A 19617-nucleotide genomic window follows, 5' to 3' on the forward strand; every position below is an offset into this window, starting at 1 on the left:
TGGAGAGGGTAAGAAAAATAAAATGGCATGAAAATCTTAAGTCTTTAAGGTAACAATGGTGACATTAGATGGGATACTGATAACATTCCAATCTTGAAGAAAGATGAATTACAGAGGAAATCACTCCCAAAAGGAAAGAAGTGGAATACAAAATATAAGTAATGTAACTTTTTAAGGAGAAAAGGCAGACTCTTCACTGGTCTTATCTCTTAAGAATGAGATATTGCACCATCTGCTCCCCAAACAGTTATTTCATCTCACTCTGGATTTCTCCTTGGTCTCCTCCCTACGTTTCTCTGAATTTTCAGATTGGCTCTCTTCCTATGAGTCACATCCTTTCTTTAACTGTTTCCATATTTATTCCCCTCTCGGCAGCTTATGTATGACTCTTTGTTAAGCTTTTCAAAATATTGCATGTTCCTGCGTCATAATACTTTGCCAGTATCTAGCACCTATTATTCTTAGAACTCATTGGTGTTCAAATGCTGTCTTCCTAACTCCTATGTTTAAAAATGATTATTCATTTTACAGGTATAAACTTGCATCACAGTTTTTTACAAATATAGTTACTAGCTTACACTCTGATTTTACAGTGCTTAATTTAACTCATGTTTGTATGGCCATTGAATGATATCTTCCAAATTGTAATCACTTCTACTGCGTCATTGCCTTCTTCTACAATATCCTACATGATATGTAATTTCATATGCCTCTAACCAATTTTTTGTCATCCACTGGTAGTTCTCTCTGATACATTGACTGAGCCAATATCTTGTTGTCCCCCATCCCTTATTTCTAGCCAGTGACCAAACTCTTGTAATTTTGCCTCAGCAGGGGCACTCTAGTTCTGCAAACTGTGGCCGTGGGTCAGTTCCTGCCAGCTTCCTTGTTTTGCAAATAAAGCTTTATTGAAGCACACATGTTCATTTGTTGACATGCTGTCTATGGCAGGGTCGAACAGCAAAGGCACAAACTGGATCTTATGATTTATTTAAAAACCTTCAATGACTCCCTATTCCCTTCAGTATAAAACTCAACTTTTTAAACACAAGTTGCAAGCCCTGTTATTAAATTCTTTCTCTTCTGTTTTTCCTCTCCTTGACAATAGATATCCCAAGCAAAGTAAGCAGCTTCATATTTCTGCCACATTTCATACCCTATCAGAAAGCATGCTTGACTCCAAAAGACTGAGTTAGGTGCTTACTTATTCTATGCTCTTACACAGAACATCACGTTTCCCCTGGCTAGCACTGAACACAATTTCACTGTAATTCCACTGACTTGTCTGAATCCTCTGCAATAATCTACTTCTTGCCACTGTTGCCAGGATCAAATGAAGTGCCTGGCACACAGTAGGGCTTCAGAAGTATTTAATAACCTAAGCAATAAAACAAGGACGCCATGCAGATACTTACCAAAAAAAAAAAAAAAAATCTATGACAGGAAGCTTGTAAAAGTCAAAGAGAACAACCAAATTTAGAGCAATGCAGAAAAAATCCAAGAGTAATAGAAAGAATATAGACTCTTTTTTTGTTGAGAAATTAGCTACATTTGTACAGGTAATATTCTATGAGAAAGTATGATGGAATAACTCAACATATTTACTGGGTTATAATATACAAGGACCAGCAGAAAATTCCATAGTTGTAATTCACAATTCTCAGTCCATTATTCTAAGCATGTTGACATTATCACATCCATTTATCTTGTTATTAATGATTCTAACTTACCCTCTGCAAATTATTATTACTCTTAATAATTGTTTAGTTTGAATCTCACTATTTTGAAATAATGCAAAGTATTAATATGAAAGGGAAAAAACATTTAGAAGTCAGAGAAGGAGAAATATTAGGAGCACTGATGACGAAGAAAATCGTTGTTATAGGGAAAGTAAATACATGCTTCATTTTTCATAAACATTTTATTAATTATGGGAATATCTTCTATCTTGAGCTGTGCTTATAGACGATCTTAGATCCAGCCAAATGCTCTTTCCTTGTGCAAAATGTCACCCTAATGTAAGGCTCATAAAGTTTTCCATGTTACCTATAATGAGGGATAATGTCTTGCTTATTATGTAGACTCCAGCATTTGCCTCATTAAACCAGTGTCTAACCACCATAGTCATGGCTTTTCCTGGGATATGAATGAATAGTGGGCATCAAAGGCAAGAAAATGAGCCAGAACTAAGTGTTTTTACTCAACTTACTGTATTTGGATCTCCAAAACAAGTTGGAAACTGGGACTTCAATGAATTCTTCCTCGACTAAATTGTAAAGCTAATAGTATTAAAATATACATTTCTATGTATTTCTTTGGGTTTCCCTGATGAATCAGTGGTAAAGAATGCACCTGCCAATTCAGGAGATGTATGTTCTCAGTCTCTGGGTACAGAAGATCCCCTGGAGAAGGAACTGTCCACCCACTCTAGTATTCTTGCCTGGGCAATCCCATGGACAGAGGAGCCTGGTGGGATGCAGTCTATGGGGTTGCAAATGAGTCAGACACAACTTAGCATCTAAACAACAGCGTTTCTGTACCAGTTTCACACAAAGAACTATTTAGATGATCTTGTTTGCATTAATTCTGTTGGGTTTTTGCTTTCACAGCTAAAAAGAACTACATTCCAATGGATAGATATGCTTTAAAACATTTCTGTGAAGGAAACTATTAATAAAATATTAATTAATAAAGAAACCATAAAATCTTTAGAAACAAGAGGATTTTACAGACTTTGGAAGCTAAGTGTAACCAAAATATAATAAGGAACTTTGAGTGGATGAGTCCTGGAACATACCTCAGTGTTCTCTGATTCATAGTCCCAAAGGTGATCTGAGTTTCTATATTGTTCATAGTCACTCATTTATTTGAAGAAAAGACTTTCCCAATAGACTATATAAATCTGTAAGAAATGGCACTTGCCTTTTAATCTTACCCAAAGTATCTGTAAGAAGGATGGTCAGCATTCTTTTTCTAACTGTAACTTTGTGACATGAGTTTTCAAAGGCAATAATAATGTGGAATATTATGGGATCCGCATAAATGATTTGACTTATCCCGAGGAAGGAAAGCCCCCTACTGTTCCCAATGGTGATGTGACGAGCACAAGCCATGCTTGTACTGTTTGAATACATATCCTCTTACTCCTGCCTGGTGGGGTTCAGAGTCACCCACCAGGCAGGGTTAACTAATGACTGAAACGAAACCCAGCTATTTGAGGAAATCTCAAAGGCTTCCTGGAGCTAGGTTGGAAAGATGTCCCTTGCAAAGAAAGGGCTGTGCTTTATGCTTTTGCACTGTTTACAGAACTTACAGCACAATGGAGCATGATTAATGAGGCTCTCCAAGCACCAGGCCAAGCATAGGACTTTGTACTTGTCACAGCTGAGGATCAGCCCTTTATCCCCCTTATAACCTAAGAAGCACAAACCAGAAACTGATCATTTCCTAGAGGAGTGACCCTGGGTTTCATCTCCAAGCAAACCAAGGGGTTAAAGAGAAGACATTCTCATTTTCTCTTAAGAATGATGCCTTAACTTAAGGAAATGCTTTTTCTCTGAGATACTCTTACATTTATCATTTTATTCTATGCTTACAAAATGATGTAAAGCAAGTTTGCCAGAAATTATTATCACCTATGAGATGAGACATCTGGGCCTTATGAAAATTGAGTGGTTTTCCTAAATACTCAGCTAGTTGGAAACATATTTGATACCAGAACTCAGCCTGGTTCTAATCCAAATATGCTGCAACCCGCTCTTAGACTTAAACACCTCCTATGAGGCATTGGCAAAGAATCTGGCCCATTAAGAAACATTCTTAATACCTTCAAAACCTAGGCTTTTCCTAGAGCCTGAGAGTGCAAAATGTAAAATAAATAAATAAATAAATGTGATTCAGAGCCATGATAAAATATTTTAAATATTTCTCATTGCATCCATTCAAGAAGTCGATCTCAAAACCCTCAGACTTGTGTTTCTCTCCCTTCAAAGCTCAGACCTCATTACATGTGCTCATCCTCACCTCCCTTCCAGCTGGGACGCTGTTGTGAACGGGTGATGGATGGCCCACAGGTCTGGGGATCTAGTCACAGTTCTAACCTCCTTCACTCTATCAACAGCTTCCTGAGGCCTGAAAAACAAGGTCTTCCTGGCTGTAAAAAAAGGCCATTAGAGAGAGTACACAGACTCAACTTCACCGCATCTGGTGGGCAAACTCCTGTTTGAGCAAAAGGAAGGCAGAATACCCATCAGGGCCCGTTTTCAACTGAGAGCAACTACGTCAGCTGTCCTGAAGCTCCCCACGTGAAGATTATCTGTCCTTTGGATCCTTTTGTATTATTCGGGGTAGATTATTTTTTCTGAGCATGTTCATCAGCGGTACCCGGAAAAGCATGATGACAATTTATCCCAGTGTAATGCACATGGCGTGCTCTTGTTCAATTTTCTTCTTTTTTCTTTGTGTTTCCTTTCTTTCCCTTCCTATAGCTATATATATATATCCACCCCCACCCGCCCCCCGGTAATCCTCCTAGTAAAATGACAGGTGTATCTATTCCAGACATTACAGTGGAACCCATGGAGAAACACTTTCAGCGGTTTTGCTTATTTATTTTCTGGTTGAGCACAGGTCTGGAGCTGTCACCATTTGAGAAAAGAGAGACTCTTGATCTGAGCTACTTGATGGACAAGATGTTATCTTTATTTTCTTTTATTTTTTTCTTCCCTTTGGCAGCCAATACTGTGTCTGACTTTCTTCTTAACCCATCTGTCTTATGCTTTCTTGTTTTGCCAGAAAAAAAGAAAAATTTGACATCTCCACAAAATGATATTTATGTTGCTGCAACTGGACAGAGAGAAACAAGATTCTTGATTGACGAATATCTGAAGGAATTTAGCTGTTAAAGAGATATGTTAAACTAATTGGTAATTCTATTGTGGAAGATAGGTTTTTATTAATAGAAAATCATGTTTCCTTAAACCATAGTAAACAAATATATTATGGGTTGTGAAAATAGAATCTTTTGGCAGAGGAGTCTGTAAGCAGAGAACTTAATACAAAGAAGAAAATTTGTTTTTCCATAGTGATTCATAGACATTTTTCAAATGTTAGTTGTTGTTTTTTTTTTTTTTTTTCCCCAGAGAAGGGAGTGGAGAGGATATATCACTCAGCATTTTGTTTTTTCTACTTCTGAATTTTATGGACCACATGCATAGATTTACTCAGACTGCAAATGACTTGCTGTTTTAAAGAAGGAAGGAGAATGAATTATTGAAGCTTGACTATTAGTTCGCTATTTCTAATACCATCATGTTCTTTATTTATCACTCGAGATAATTCAAGTCCTATTTATTGGTGATGTTTGAGGATCTAACAAGAATATTTATAAGATTAAATATTCATGGATGTTGACATCAACCCTCTTAGCTTTTAAAAAATAATTTTATTGAGACATATTTGCATACCACATAATTCACTCTTTTCAAGTGTACGATTCATTGATTATTTTCAGTAAATTTACCAAGTTATGCATCTCTTAACAATGAATCAGTTGTGCATTTACTGCCAATCTCCATTTCTTCTTCTTTTTTTAAATCTTAATTTAATCTAATTTACTTGGCCGCACTGCACAGCAAGTGGGATCTTAGTTCCCTGACCAGGGGTTGAACCCACGCCCCCTGCAGTGGAAGGGCAGAGTCCTAAGCACTGGGCCACCCGTGACGTCCCCAATTTCTTCCTCCTTCCTCCAGTTCCTCTTCATTCTGGAAACTACTAATCTGCTCTCTGCATTCATCAAATTTGCCTCTTCTCTCTATTTATTATAAATTAAAACATGGAATAGGAGATCTCTTGAGTATGGCTTATTTTACTGAGCAAGATATTTTTGAGGTTCACTCATTCATTAGTATGTATCCCCACTTGGTTCTTTTTATTGCCAAACTGTGTTCTATGGCTTGGACGTGCCACAGTCGGGCTATCCATTCACCAGCTGATGGACATGCTAGTTGCTTCCAGTTTGGGGTTATTGCAAGTCATGCTGCTAAGGACAGTCATGTGAAAGTGTTTGTGTGAATCTATGTTTTCATTTCTCTTGGGTGGATATAACTCAGAGTGGAACTTCTGGGTCACATGGTACATTTATGTTTAACTTTTTAAGAAACTGTCACACGAAACTGTTCTCTAAAATGGCTGTCCTATTTTACATTCCCATCAGCAATGTATGAGACTTCCAAATTATCTGCTTGTTCACCAACTGCTTATTGTGGGGTTTGGGGCTTGTTTTTTAGGTCACACCTTGAGGAGCGTGGCATTTTAGTTCCCCAAACAAGGATGAAATCCACACTCTCTGCATTGGAAGAATGGAGTTTTAACTACTGGACTGACAGTGAAGAATTGGAATGGGGGTAGGTTGCTTTTTTTTTTTTTGCTGTTATAGTGGGAGTGAAACGGTATCTCACTGTGGTTATGATTTGAAATTCCTTAATGATTTGAGGATTCTTTAGCTTTTATAAGTTTACTCCTGCAATTTTAAGTCTGTCTGCTTAGGACAGATATGTGAGGAATACACTGTGTCTTTAAAGGAATCTGGCTTTTAAATCATAGGGAAATTTTTAAATAATCTTTGATTTTATCCAAAGTGACAAGAAAAAAAGTTTCCTGCTTATGAGAGAATATAGCATACAGTTGGGCTGGACTAGGGGCTAAACTCTGAACAGGCTTCTCGAGACCTGAAATGTATCAATAGGTGCTTCTCTGGTTCTGTGACCTGGGACATGGGTGGGAGGTGGGGAATTCTCTTATGCAAATAGTTAATTTAGAAATGCTGTGAGGGATAAAGGGTTAAGCAATGAAGGTATTCTTTATGCTGACTGCTTGACTTTCCACCAAGTCTCATCTGATAATCTTTATTCTTGTATCTGTTGCACTTAATAATCTAATGCTGTAACAGTTATAAAGCACTAAAGTGAAAGGGAAAAGAAATCCCACTATATAAATGTGAAAATACATCAGAATCCCTAAAAATAAAAATTAATACATTATCCAAGAACAGAAGAATTTAGGTCTTTCTGTGGTTTGACATCATGTCTGGGGTTTACTAAACATCTCATCAAAATGCCAAGGAATGGGAAGACCTTTCAAACTCAAGCTCTTAATGACTTCTTTGGAGAAACTAACCTCATGGCCTTTGAAGGCAGGAGGAGAAGGGGACAACAGAGGATGAGATGGTTGGATAGCATCACTGACTTGATGGACATGCGTATGAGCAAGCTTCAGGAGTTGGTGATGGACAGGGAAGCCTGGCGTGCTGCAGTCCATGGGGTCGCAAAGAGTCGGACACGGCTGAGCGTCTGAACTGAACTGAACTGAACTGAACCTCATGGCCTCTGTGCTGTTGTTGAGTTGCCAAGTCCTGCCCATCTCTCTGCAACGCCATGGACTGCAGCAGGCCAGGCTTCCCACTCCTTCACGATCTCCTGCAGTTTCCTTATTGAGTCGGGGATGCCATCCAACCACCTCATCTTCTGTCACCCCCTTCTTTCACCTTCAGTCTCTCCCGGCATCAGGATCTTTTTATGACCTTTGTCTACCTACAAAACGGACTGGTGAACCATGATGGCTCTTCAGTTTTTAGGAAGTAGAATTTATCTTCTGTCCCTGTACTATTGATAAATAGTAAAAACCAAATTCTGATAAATTTACTTACATTCATGATACATGATTTTTTAGTTTTATCTGTGACAAAGTATTTCTTTAACTTTGTTTATGATCAAGTTTTATTGTTAATTTTGTATTTCAAGAATGTTTTAAGTGGAAAAGTGGAAACATGAAATCCAAGTTGTTCCAACTGAATAAGCAGATGAGATGACTAAACCCAGAAAGTCAAGAACTGAAATAATCCAGCCATAAAATGTGTGTGGTGGGGGGAATGACTAAACAAAAGAATCATTTGAAAAACTTTAGTTTACCTCTATTAGTTAAGTGGGGAAACTAACAACTCTGAAAGAAAATTGGCCAACAGAATTTTATGGAAACATTTTAATGATACAATGCAAAGATAAGCTAAGAATTTCCTAGGCTGAGAAAGTTTATTTTTTGAGTAGTTCAACTCAGTAGCAAACAGTCGTACCAGAAAGTATTGTTTAGAACAACTTTACAAAAACTTAGCAGTTCTCTATGTTGAAGCTTGGAGACAAGGCTACCAGAAAAGCAAAAATTACAACACAAGTAAAACTCATGGCTTAAGGCTATACAGAGTAAAATATGAAGTGTAAAATGAAGCGTTAATTTTGTCAGACTCTTTACTACCCCATGGATTGTAGCCACCAGGCTCTTCTCTCCATGCGATTCTCCAGGCAAGAATACTGGAGTGGGTTGCCATTTCCTCCTCCAGGGGATCTTCCCGACCCAGGGATCAAACTCCTGTCTCCTGCATCTCCTGCATTGGCAGGTGGCTTCTTTACTACTGAGTCACCTGGGAAATCTGGAGGCTTAGAGTACCATCTTACAAATCCAAGTTCAGGGCTGTTGCAACTATACAAAAAACTTAAGCAATAAGATATTTGTTCTCATAAAGACCCTCAGTCTTAAAAACTGTCTCTGACCTTCTAAAGAATGCAATTTTATTTTTCTAATATGTTACCAGACTGTAGGAAGTACACATATATGTGCATGCATGTATATGTACAGTGTACCGGGAAATTATATGTAAGAAAATATAAATGTATGCAAATACATATTCCAATCAGAATCCTATATACTCATTCAGTTAAGTTTGTTTTCTCAGATTAAAATAGCACCTCTGCCTTCATCAAGACTACTGTCAGATATGGAAGGCTGGGGAACACTTTCCACAATGGTTGTGACCAGGTTTGAATAAATCCCTGAGTAGATCTTTCATCTCTTCTTAAAATGGCTTATATCTTTACATCACTCCTGTAGCATTGCTAAAAGGGCGTCTCCCTTACTTACTCTATCCCAGCATTGTTGGAGAGTGTTTGCTTCAGGGTGTTTGCCAGCTTCCCTTTGGAACGGAGAGCAACTGCTTAACAAATGGCAGGTCTTTGTAAGAGGAAATCTCCGTGGTTTAATGTACTTTTGTTTCCAGTCAGTATGCACCTTCTGTTTTTGTTCACTTATAATCATCTTGTAACCCACATGGAAAGTCAAAGAAACCAAGGCTTGGAGAAATGGATAGTCAATCAATTACTTCCACACTGCTTTTTCAATTCTTGGCCCAAAGAGTTTTCCATGAGACATGAGAGTCGAGTTGGTGCCTGGGACTGCTGTATGCAGACAGCTGGATATAAAAGAAAGACAGAGAATCCCCTCTAAAATCAAGACCTTGTCAAAAGATCTTCCTCATCACTTGCATGAGGTCTTCCCTCGAGAGAGAATCTCTTTCAGGACACTGAAGTACTTTGCATATACCTCAATTGTTATATTTACCTCATGAGTGTATAATTATTTGGCAATGTGTCTCTACCAGACTGAAAGTTTTGACAAGTTTGGAACTGAGTCTACTCAGCATATACCTGCTATCTGTTTTGTTTTCTACAGACGTCTGTTGGATGAATAGACGAACCACATACTGTAGTGTGGTGTTCCAAAGTCAGAAAGATGTTCATTTTATTAATGTCACTGGATCACAAAAACCAAGCCACACTCATAAAATATGTGTCACACACTGCTGTGCTGTTCTGTGCTTAGCTGCTTAGTCATGTCCGACTCTTTGCAACCCCATGGACTATAGCCCACCAGTCTCTTCTGTCCATGGGATTCTCCAGGCCAGAATACTGGAATGAAGTCTTGAGTTTAGTTAGTAGCAATGCAGCAGTGTTGGTTCTTCCTTTTGATAAATGGGCCAAGGTGATCTAAGACGATAACATCAGAGGAAACTACCTTTAGCTTGATGTAACTTTCCTATGTTCTGAAGGCTGACACTGTGTGATGTAATGATAGTACTGTTACCAACAACAGCAACTGAAATTTCTGAAGCACTTTCACAAACACTGACTCATGATTTGACAGTATTATAAGGCTGGTAGAACAGGTGTTGGGATGTCCATTTCATAAGACAGTGGCTTGAAGCTGAATTTACCCAGGATCAAAATTTTTAGTGCCTTTGGGCTTAAACCATGATCTTATGAATCCAAATTCTATGTTATCTTTACTTTAACCGAGTATCAGAAAGAAAAGTCAATGCACAGGTGCAGAGGGGGAGGGGAATAAGAAACATGGAGAGGAGGCACTAACGGATTTGAAACCATTAAGTTTCAATTGAAAACTCTCCTGGAGATTGAAGTCCTAAGCACAATTAACAGCCATTCTGGTTTTTGAAGCTCACAAATTTGCTTTTTGCTTCTCTCCATGTCAATACTCATGTACTAGTGATAGTTTCTCTATAAAATATAAATATAAAATATAAAAATAACCTAATTATCACAGTTTTGTGAGTCTGCAAAACTACTATACTCTGGAGCCCCTGAACCACATTAACTTTTTTTTTTTTGCTTCCTCTGGCCTCACCATCATACTTTTCTAGAGCTGACTCATGGGTCATGTGCCTAAGAAATTTCATATATTTGGTGTGGTATTTTCCATACTTCATTTTCCTTGTCTGGATTAAACAGCACCAGCAGTCTTTAATGGGAGTATGTTCACAGGACAGTCTCTTATACTTTAGAAACAGCAATCATCTATATGCAAATTCTGGACATCTGCAAGCATCCCCTCTCCCTTTCTCAGTCACATTCATTTTCCAGTAGCATACATCAGAAAGTAAAACCTGAACAGGGTTCCGTTTTGCCTTGAAACAAAAATGCATCCTTAAAGATGAAATAATTATACTGTCATATCACACTGAGGTTTCCAAAGAACCTCGAGCGGATACTTATGTACACTCTCACACACGAAGATGGCTGTTTAAAAGCAGGTAGATGAATATTCTTCCTAAACTGTGGTCTCCCTAGTTGCTGCTGCAGCCTGAGGAGTTATTCCTATGCTTTGCTGCCACCTTGGCAAACTAGAAGGATTTACAACGGAATTCTGTACCCAGCGGGCTGGAAACAGCGTTCCCATTGACGAGGCGGGCTGGCCTGGCTCAGAGAGGCGGTTGAAACGGCCTTTATGCAGCAGAGAGAATCTGGGAACATCTATCCTCCGGTGGATTTCCTCTATTTATAATAACTCGGGTTCGGCAAGATTCAAGTGTTCTTCTCTGAATGGCTTTTAAAGGCTCGGTCTCTCGTAGTTCGAAATGGAGATGGGGAAGGAAGGAGTCGGTTGGGGACGTCTGAGTGTGCGCTCTGAGTGGCCCTTTGGGGGCCGACGCTGACAGCGAGGCGCTCTGTTCTCCGTTTTCTCTCGTCTAACCTTCCATTCCGCCTCCATGGGATGACTCGCCTCCAACTTCAGTTAACTTCTTGGGAGTCCGGAGCACTTACTGGAAGATGTTTACAAAATGCGAAGCATCTGGGTGGCCAAGGCGGAGGCTCATATTCCCTTTTTATCGCTTCCAAAGAAACTGGGGAAATAAGCATTAAAATCCAGGTTCTCAAATTTGACTGCTTTCCACGTCGGGACTCATATATTTTTTGCTTCGTCATTCTCTTCCGTGTTCGCCTTGTTGATTCCATTTTAAGGCGCGGGCTCTCTTGTGTCTCCCCGCCACCCCCACCCCCCACCTCTTTCCCCACTCAGGTCTCAAAAATCCCTCACCACCCCCTCGCCCCCACCTTCCGATCTCTTAATCTTATTTGAATATGTTGTGGTCTCTGGGCTGCTGCAGACACTGGGTGACTGGGAGACCCTTGCGGCTTCGTTTCAATTTGGCGTGAGTGGGTGGGTGCCTTCTACAATTCGTCTCGCACACGCCAGTTAAAAAGCCAGAGTCAGAAGGAGCAGAGAGTTCCACAACTTCAAAGCACGGTCTAGGAAAGGAAATAATCCGGGGGTCCCGAGTAGGAGAGGGGAGGGGGCAGGAAAAAAAAGGGGGGGGGGAATAAAACCCAACTTCGCTGGCAACTCCAATAAATCTAGTAACTGTTGGCAAAAAAAAAAAAAAATTAGATTCCGAGGGAGGGCTGGGTCTGGTCCGGATGAAACGCTAGGGCTCCTTCCCATGCCGGAGACGGGCGCTGGAAGCCTGCCACTGGCGTTCTGCCACGCGAGTGCCCCCAGACAGGAACACACCCACTGGAAACGCACGTGAACAAAGCTCGCTGCCCGGGAGCCTCCGCCTGCGGTTTCCTCGTGGATCACAGCTTCTCCAGGGAGGAGAGCAGGGCGCGCACAGGGTTAAGTTAGCTCCCTCCCCGGGAGGAGGGACAGGCGGCGGAGGGGGAAGGCAGCTCTCAGTCTCAGGCTAGGTACCTGCGAGTTAGTTGTACGTTCGAAACCCTTCGCCGTCGCTTGCGAGGGTGGCATCTTCCAGTCTCACCGCGGAGGAACCGGGGAGCCAGGAGAGCATTCCAGCGGCCGCGCGGTCCCTGCCCCGGGGGGGTGGTCTTTGGCCTGCGGTCCCGCGCGTCCAGAAGCCAAGACGCGTCAGCTCCGCGCCCGCCGCCGCGTCCACCCAGCCCGGGGATCGGGTTGGCAGTTCTCAACGATGGGCAGGAGGGACCTTGGCGGCGACCCCTAAAATAATACCATGCCCCGGGAGCCCCGCTGCTGTGGAGCCAGCTCCTTCCCTTCCCACCTCCCCGACCCTGTCGGATTCGGATGAGCGCAGTGCGAGGAGCTGCGGCCGCCAGGTAAAGGGGCTGAGGTGCCAGGTGGACTTTGCCAGAACCGACCTGGCTGCCGCTCTGCCAACACCACGCGGTCTCTTAAGGGGGATTGTTATTATTATTATTTAATCCGCTGGGGGTGATCTTTGGGATAGGATGCTTTAAGCTTTATCTTTCATCCGCCGAAAGAACAGACTGCTTAACTATCCCCCGATTTCAGAGAAGAGAAATCTAGCTGCAGGTCGAACCTCCCTCCTCTAAGGAGTTTTATAACTGAGCTCTGGGTCAAGACGCAAGTGAGCTAGTCCCCCTCGGAGCATCGATCCTAAATTGGGGTTTCTAGATCCACTAACCTTGCCTGAATCCAACCTCTCATTTCCCCAGGATGAACGCTAACTTCTGAGAGAGCAACGCTCCCTTAGGCCCCCACCCCTGCGCACGCTCCGTCTGCTGGTACTGTCACCAGCGTTACCATCAAGCCGTTGCATCTAAAACCACCAGCTTGCCCCCTGCCCGCAACCGGGGATCCTTGAGTGGCTAACAAGATGCGGAGGGTGCTGGTTCCTTTTCCTTCGAGTTGGGCCATAAGTTACTCCCCCACGCCACCCCCACACACACCTAAGCAAGTCTTTTCTCCAGCCGTGCAGGACTTCAGCGGTCTGGCACTGAGTTCCCTCCAGCGGGTCTTCTAGGCGCGCCAGTGGGGACGGCGAAGGCGGGAGCAGCCCACCGGGCTGAACTGGGATTGTGTTCCCGACTCCGGCTGCGCGGGGCGCGGGGAGGGGAGCGGTTAACGCCTCCCAGCACTGGGTTGAGAGGCGAATCGGACAGCGAGGAGCTCGCGAGTGGAGCCTTGCCAGCCGCCACCGCGCCCCAGGCTGGAAAGATGCCTCCTCCGCCACGCCGACCGGTCTCGGGCTTGTCCCCGCGCTTTCAGCGCCGGCGCGGTCACTTCTCATTTGTAATCAGGCCCAAGATCAAGGTTGTGGGTTGAGGTCGGGACAATAACCAAGGAAAGGAAGTATCCGGAGAGGGTGCCTGGGACGGGCTGAACCCACACTTGATGTCCGGTAAACTCCTGGAGCGCCTGAGGCTCCGGCCGGCGGCGGCGGCGGGTGGAGGAGGAGGCCACCGCTGCTGTGGTCCCTGGGGCTTTGATGCTGGCACCTCCCAGCAAGATGGCACTCACTGTCAGCCTTGGTTCACTTAACTCCCCCAGCCAACCCCCAACCCGGGCTGTGTATGAATCACACACTGAGTTTGGGGGAGGAAAGCGGCTTTGTCATCTGTAAGGCAAACGCATTTTACGGGGCCACCTTCTCAGAAGGCAACGCGGGAGCAGCGGCCCACGGGCACGACCTGGGGTCGTGTGTGCGTGTGTGTGTGTGTGTGTGTAAGCGCGAGTGCCAGCGTGCGTCTCGAGCATGCGTCTGGGTGGATCTCGGCGCGGCTTGTGCTTGCGAGGCACATTGGGCCTTCCTCCAAGTCTGCTTAACTCGATGGAGGCGCTCACAAAACGTGAAGGCGGTAGACACAACAGGGATGCGAAGGAAATAAAAACAATTAGGAAAGTGGTGCCAAGTGACTCAGACTCCGAACCGAGGACGGGGAAATCAAACCCGGGTTGGCGGTGGTCACCGCCCCTGCCTAACTCTTCTGCCGCGATAGCCGAGCGGGTCCCTCGGGAGCTGTTCCTGGGCCGCCTTCTAGCTCGCGGGCTGCTTCCCGCCCGGCCCCACCGACGGCGCGTCTCGGCGCAGCCCGGCGCTTGGCGCGAACTCGTTCTCCCTCTTCTGTTCAGCTTGAGCCTCTCTCCAGACTTGTTAAAACATGACAGCAACTTACTGGAGGCAGGAGGAACCTTAATGAAGTGAGAGGAGAGAAGCAAAAGCTTCCCTTCCCCCTTTTTCCAAGAGAGACGTGGACCTGGTTTTCTTACATTCCTCTTTAACCTTTGCAAAGAGATCGCCGAGTGGAAACTGAGCCTGTGTGCAAATCAAGCTCCCCCCGCCCCCCGCCCCGTTGTCTAACCTGTTCCCTAAACCATGTGTCTGAAAGTGGTCGTTTCTTGTCATCTGTGGGGGCAAATGAACGAGCTCTTTCCAGCGGCCAGGGTGTAACGAGAAAATGGGGGTGTTTGAATTAATTATATTAAACTTTGGATTATTTTCCGGTTAAATTATTTAAGAAGATCCGGGATCAGGGAACTAGGGGTGGGGTAGGGGGCAACTCACCAAGGTTGCCTGCATTTGAAATTACGCCATCTTGGTTGAAAGATGTATTTTTTTACCCTCTAATCTCCCGTTTCGATCATTCCTCAGCGTCTAAATCCTAGATCAGCTGGTTTTAGAAGGACCACGCCGGGCGGGCAAGGCGGGGAGTGGGGGGGAAATCAACTTTCGGCCGTTCCGACGGTGGCCACATCCTTCAGAGCTGGGGTGGGAGGGTGCAGGGAAGAAAGTGAGTCGGGAGGGCGGGCGCCGTCCGGGCGGCACCCGCGGGGTTGGCCCGGGCGCTCGCCGTGCCACGCGCTCCAGGGAGGACAGGGTTAACGGCCGCGGCTGACTTTGCCTCTTGGAAAGCTTGGGGTTGCAGCCGCGCCTCCCGAGCATTCTTTAAACCAGAAATGTGGGAGGGACTCCGAGAGGGAGGGCGGAGGGGAGGGAGGGAGGGAGAGAAAGAGGACTCGAGGAGGGGAGCGCGCCAGAGCGCCGGGGACCGAGGCAGAGGAGGAGCGCGGCAGCGGCGGAGGCGATCCCGCGAATTCCTTCCAGTAAACACCTCCTGGGGGTGTCCGGAGGGCTGGGGGTGGGCGCCGCGGCGCCTACATTAGCCCGGCCGGGCTGCGCCCAGGCGGCAGTCGGGTCGGAGCCGCCGCCGGACTCAGCGCCCCGCGCGCCCCGCGCTGCGCCCCGCGCCCGGCTCTGCGCGATCGGCTCCCCGGCTTCGGAGGCGCGCCCGCCCGCCCGCTCGGCTCTCCGGCCGCCCTCCCCCGGGCTCCTCCGTCTCCGAGGAGCCCCGGGCGCTGCGGGGCCGCTCTCCGCCGCGGTGCCCCGCTCCCCCGCCTGCTTGCGGGGCGCGTGGGCTCGGCGGAGGTGGAGAGGGGGAGGCAGGCGGGGAGAAGAGGCGGGGGCCGCGGCGGCCGGAGCCCAGAGGAAAGTGGCATGCCCGAGCCCTGGAGGCGGAGGTGGCGGAGGCGGCCGCGGGGAGACGATGCCGCGGCTCCGTAGGGGAGGAAGGCGAGAGCGAGCCAGGCGAGCCGGGCGCCCGGGCGCCCGCCGGCTGCGGGGAGACGCGTGTCGCTCCGAGGGTCCGGCCTCCGCACCCCCGCGCCCCGACGCTGCGGGCGACAGGGCCGGGCTCCGGCAGCCGCCGCCGTCGCCGCCGCCGCCGCCGCCACCTGGAGGACGGAGCAAAAGTTTGGATTTGGGGAAGGACGCGGCGCCGAGCGGAATTCCTACCGGGGCCGCCAGGAGACCTCCAAAACCTTCGCAGGTAACGCTTACCCCCCGACCCTCTCCTTCCCGGCAGGTCCGCGGGGCTCCCGCTCCCTCCCTCAGCGCTTTTTCAGACGCTCGCCCGATCCGGCGGAAAGTCAGATCCAGGCGAAGTTCTAGATCCCCGAGAGTGGGCACCCAGCGCGGGGAGGTCTCCTGGAACGTGGGCGAGATCTCTGGCGCTTCTTCGCGCCGGGTGGGCAGCTGGGCTGGGAGGCCAGCCTCCCCTGAGGACGGGTGGGAGCCCTTGGCCCCAGATGGTGCCTCATTTTGGAGCCCGGAGGACATTTACAATCTTTCTTCAATGGCTTTTAGTATTCTCCAGTCCAGGGAAATGCTGCGTAGATTTCACTCAGTCCCATCTTCACCCTCCTACTCTCTCACCCCAATTTAGTATCTTTTAAAAACGGTACGAGCCCATCCTCATTCGCTTGCCCGGTTGAGCTGATGCCAGAAAGCTACTTGGCAGGGAGGGGGCGAGGTGCGACAATACGAAGCAAAGGGAACATGTATTTTTCACCCTTTCGCATACCCGGAGCCCTGCCTCCCTCCTTCCATTCACCTTCTGGCGTCATAAAATAGGAACTTTGGAAGGCTCATTTTGATTGCAGAAGGGTGAGAGGAACCATGTTAGCCGTTGTTGGTGTGGATATGCAGTGATCGTCCGCCCGGGTGTGTGAGTGTGTGTGGAGGGTGAGTGGCGTTGCAGAGAGGCCGATTTTCCTCGGTGGCCTGATGCACAGTGGCGTGGAGGGTAGTGAGTGGTCGCGTGTGTGCTCCGAGCCGCGGGAAGCGGACTCACGTTTCCTGAGCTGCAACCTCTCTTATGCCGGTCAAACAGCTCCTGCGTCTCACCCTGAGAGCAAAAAGGGTCCAGACCCAACTCCCCGACGTCCCTTTTCCCCTAGTCGAGTTTCCAGTTTCCAAGCATCTCGGCGTTTGTTGTTCCATCATCTTTATTATGATCCTTATTTATTCACCTGGAAAACTCCTCCTGCCTTCTCTTGTAAATGGAAAACAGTCTCCGAGAGCTCTTGATTAATTTTAGTGGAGGGAATCTCTTGTAAAGCTTCCAGTAAGCTAATCAAGTACAAGGCACAAATCCGTGTAAATGCTCTCGCAGAAGTGCAAGATGCTGATTAGATTTCTTTACATGCTGCATTTGGTATGCAAAGCCTTTTCTAAATGGGAGCTCTTGCTCCCCCCTCAGCTGGGAGACTCTTTAAACACCCAGGGTCAGGGAGCTTTGGGGCTAGTCCACTGGCTCACAGGATTCTTGATAAATTTATTATGCCTAACTTCTCCCAGCCAAAAGCTAATATGATGGCGACCTTCTTTCTCCCGCCGATATTGTCTATGGACTTCAGCTGTATGACCTTATTACATCTCCAGCTAAAAGATGACCCCCCCACTCCCAAACATTTTGAGGTAGATAGAATGCAGGTTGGCATGTGTCTGGGGATGTATTTGGTCCTTGCAGTATGAATCAGTATGAAATGTACAATTTTAGGTTAGTATCTGAAGTGTTAGCCCTGGGCTATTTTTTTTTTTTTTTAATCACTGAGCAACATGCCAGATGCGTAAGATTGACAGGCCACCATATTAGATGAGAATCAGTCTTTGACTGAAGAGTCTTTCAGGCGTGCCATGAAAAGTTGCTTATTCGCCTATAATGTCACTAGTCCCCCAGTACAAGTTTTCTGCCTCCCCTCATCAGAAGCCCCACATCAGAAGGGTTAAACCATTTATGGATTATTAATAATCACATGAGTGACCATGCAACACGATATTGTCATGTTGAATTGCAAGTGTCTGTGACTGGAGGAGGTTGGAAAATGCATTTTCAAGCATCACTCCATGTCTCATGGCAGTAGGCACAAGAAATTGGAAAAAGAATTGAGCTATCTGCACTGTAGCAGACCTATTACAAACCTAGCATGGAAGGAATGCTGGTTTTTGTTTGTTTGTTTGTTGGTTGGTTGAAGATGCCTGTGTCTTAATACTGCGGTAGCTTCATTGCAGTTTTAGAAATTCCTGGGGACGCTTTTAACACCAGAAAGTAGATTTCCAAATGATACCCTGCTGGGCTGCCTCAGGTTTCCCCAAACAGGCATCGCTGTTCCTGTATGCCGGGTTTCAGATACTATGATCTTATCCGGGTTTGCCTTTGACCGCCTGGATCTAATTTGAACCTCCTTTGATACCATTACATTTATATTCTGGCCTGCTGGAGAGTTTGATTTAGGATTTAGACACATCTCCCGAAAGCAACTTTATATCTTCCAAGTCTGAAGCTTGGTTTCAAGAAAGGCTTAAGCATATAGAAGTGCAGAAGCCTTATTCTGTAGAGACCTGGTGACCGTGAACATCTCCTCTTCCTGACTCTTCAGCTTTATGCTCTGCAAGGAAGAATTGCCACTTCCGCGGTCCCCAGTGTCTGAAGTTAAAAAACAGCAAGGGTGCCTGGCAGCTCTCTTTTGGTTTTGCTCTGCTTAGAAGATGCAACAAAGGTCAAGGTGATGTGATTTCATTTCCATTCAGGTCAGACCTTTCTGGATAACTGTCTTTCAGTATCTTTAATTTCTATTCAAGTTCATTTTTCACTAGATTACTTTAATAACTTTGTGGTTTCTGCCACAGCGATTCAAATCCAGGCCATTAGTGACCTCTATCTGTGAAAAGTGAAAACTCATTGTTTTCCTTTCTTCTCATCGGAATCTACAGATTACATGGGTGTGTTGGGGCAGGGGTGGGGGGTGGTGAGTAACAGCTCTGTAGTTCTCAGTTTTTAGATTTTCTGACTTGATTTTTCTGTTGCACAGTTCAGTATGGGTAATGATATTTAACAACAGTAATAAAAATGTTACAGGCTAATAGGCTACTAAATGGTTATTCCATATAGCATCGACAATGTGATCAATGTAAATAAAACACCAGTGCTGTCCATTGCCAATAAAAGAATTGTACAGTTAGGTAGACTAATGTTTAGAGACTCACAAACTGCTGGATGTAAGTGAAGTTTTATTGCCCCGGAGTGCTTACATAACAAGGGAAACTTGAGACAAGCTCAGAACATATATGTGGGAACTAGGCTTCATAGTAGCAGTGCGTGTATGTCTTTAAATTCAGCGGTGCTTCTGCTGTGAACTTATGGTCCAAATCAAGGGCGAGGTGTGGGGTGTGAGAAGGGTGTCTGTAAACAGATGGTCTTTCAAGGAGACTTTTAAAATCTGGTTCCTAATCCAGCTTTGTCTTCTGAGCATTTTCGAATCAAAATTTCCATTTGAGCTGATTATCCTCAACAGTAATTGAAGACAAAGTTTACTGACTTTCTTAGGTGGGTGGATACCATTATCTGACATTTTCCAGATGGTTTTTGATCTTTTGGTATT

General features: G+C 45.5%; 1 protein-coding gene across 2 annotated transcripts in view; it reads left to right on the forward strand.

Annotated features, from left to right (window-relative positions):
- The first annotated feature begins 12203 nt into the window (after positions 1–12203).
- Positions 12204–19617, forward strand: part of FLRT2 (fibronectin leucine rich transmembrane protein 2) — a 107910-nt gene continuing 100496 nt past the window's right edge. The window contains exon 1 of one of the 2 annotated variants that reach the window (XM_027552589.1): positions 12204–12752. The gene's annotated coding sequence lies outside the window, so the exon portion shown is untranslated. Of the gene's footprint in view, positions 12753–15853; positions 16224–19617 lie in introns of those variants that run through there. The other variant, XM_027552588.1, reaches the window with a different exon arrangement.

The sequence above is a fragment of the Bos indicus x Bos taurus genome, chromosome 10, assembly GCF_003369695.1.
Source record: "Bos indicus x Bos taurus breed Angus x Brahman F1 hybrid chromosome 10, Bos_hybrid_MaternalHap_v2.0, whole genome shotgun sequence".
In the NCBI taxonomy this organism is placed as follows: domain Eukaryota; kingdom Metazoa; phylum Chordata; class Mammalia; order Artiodactyla; family Bovidae; genus Bos; species Bos indicus x Bos taurus.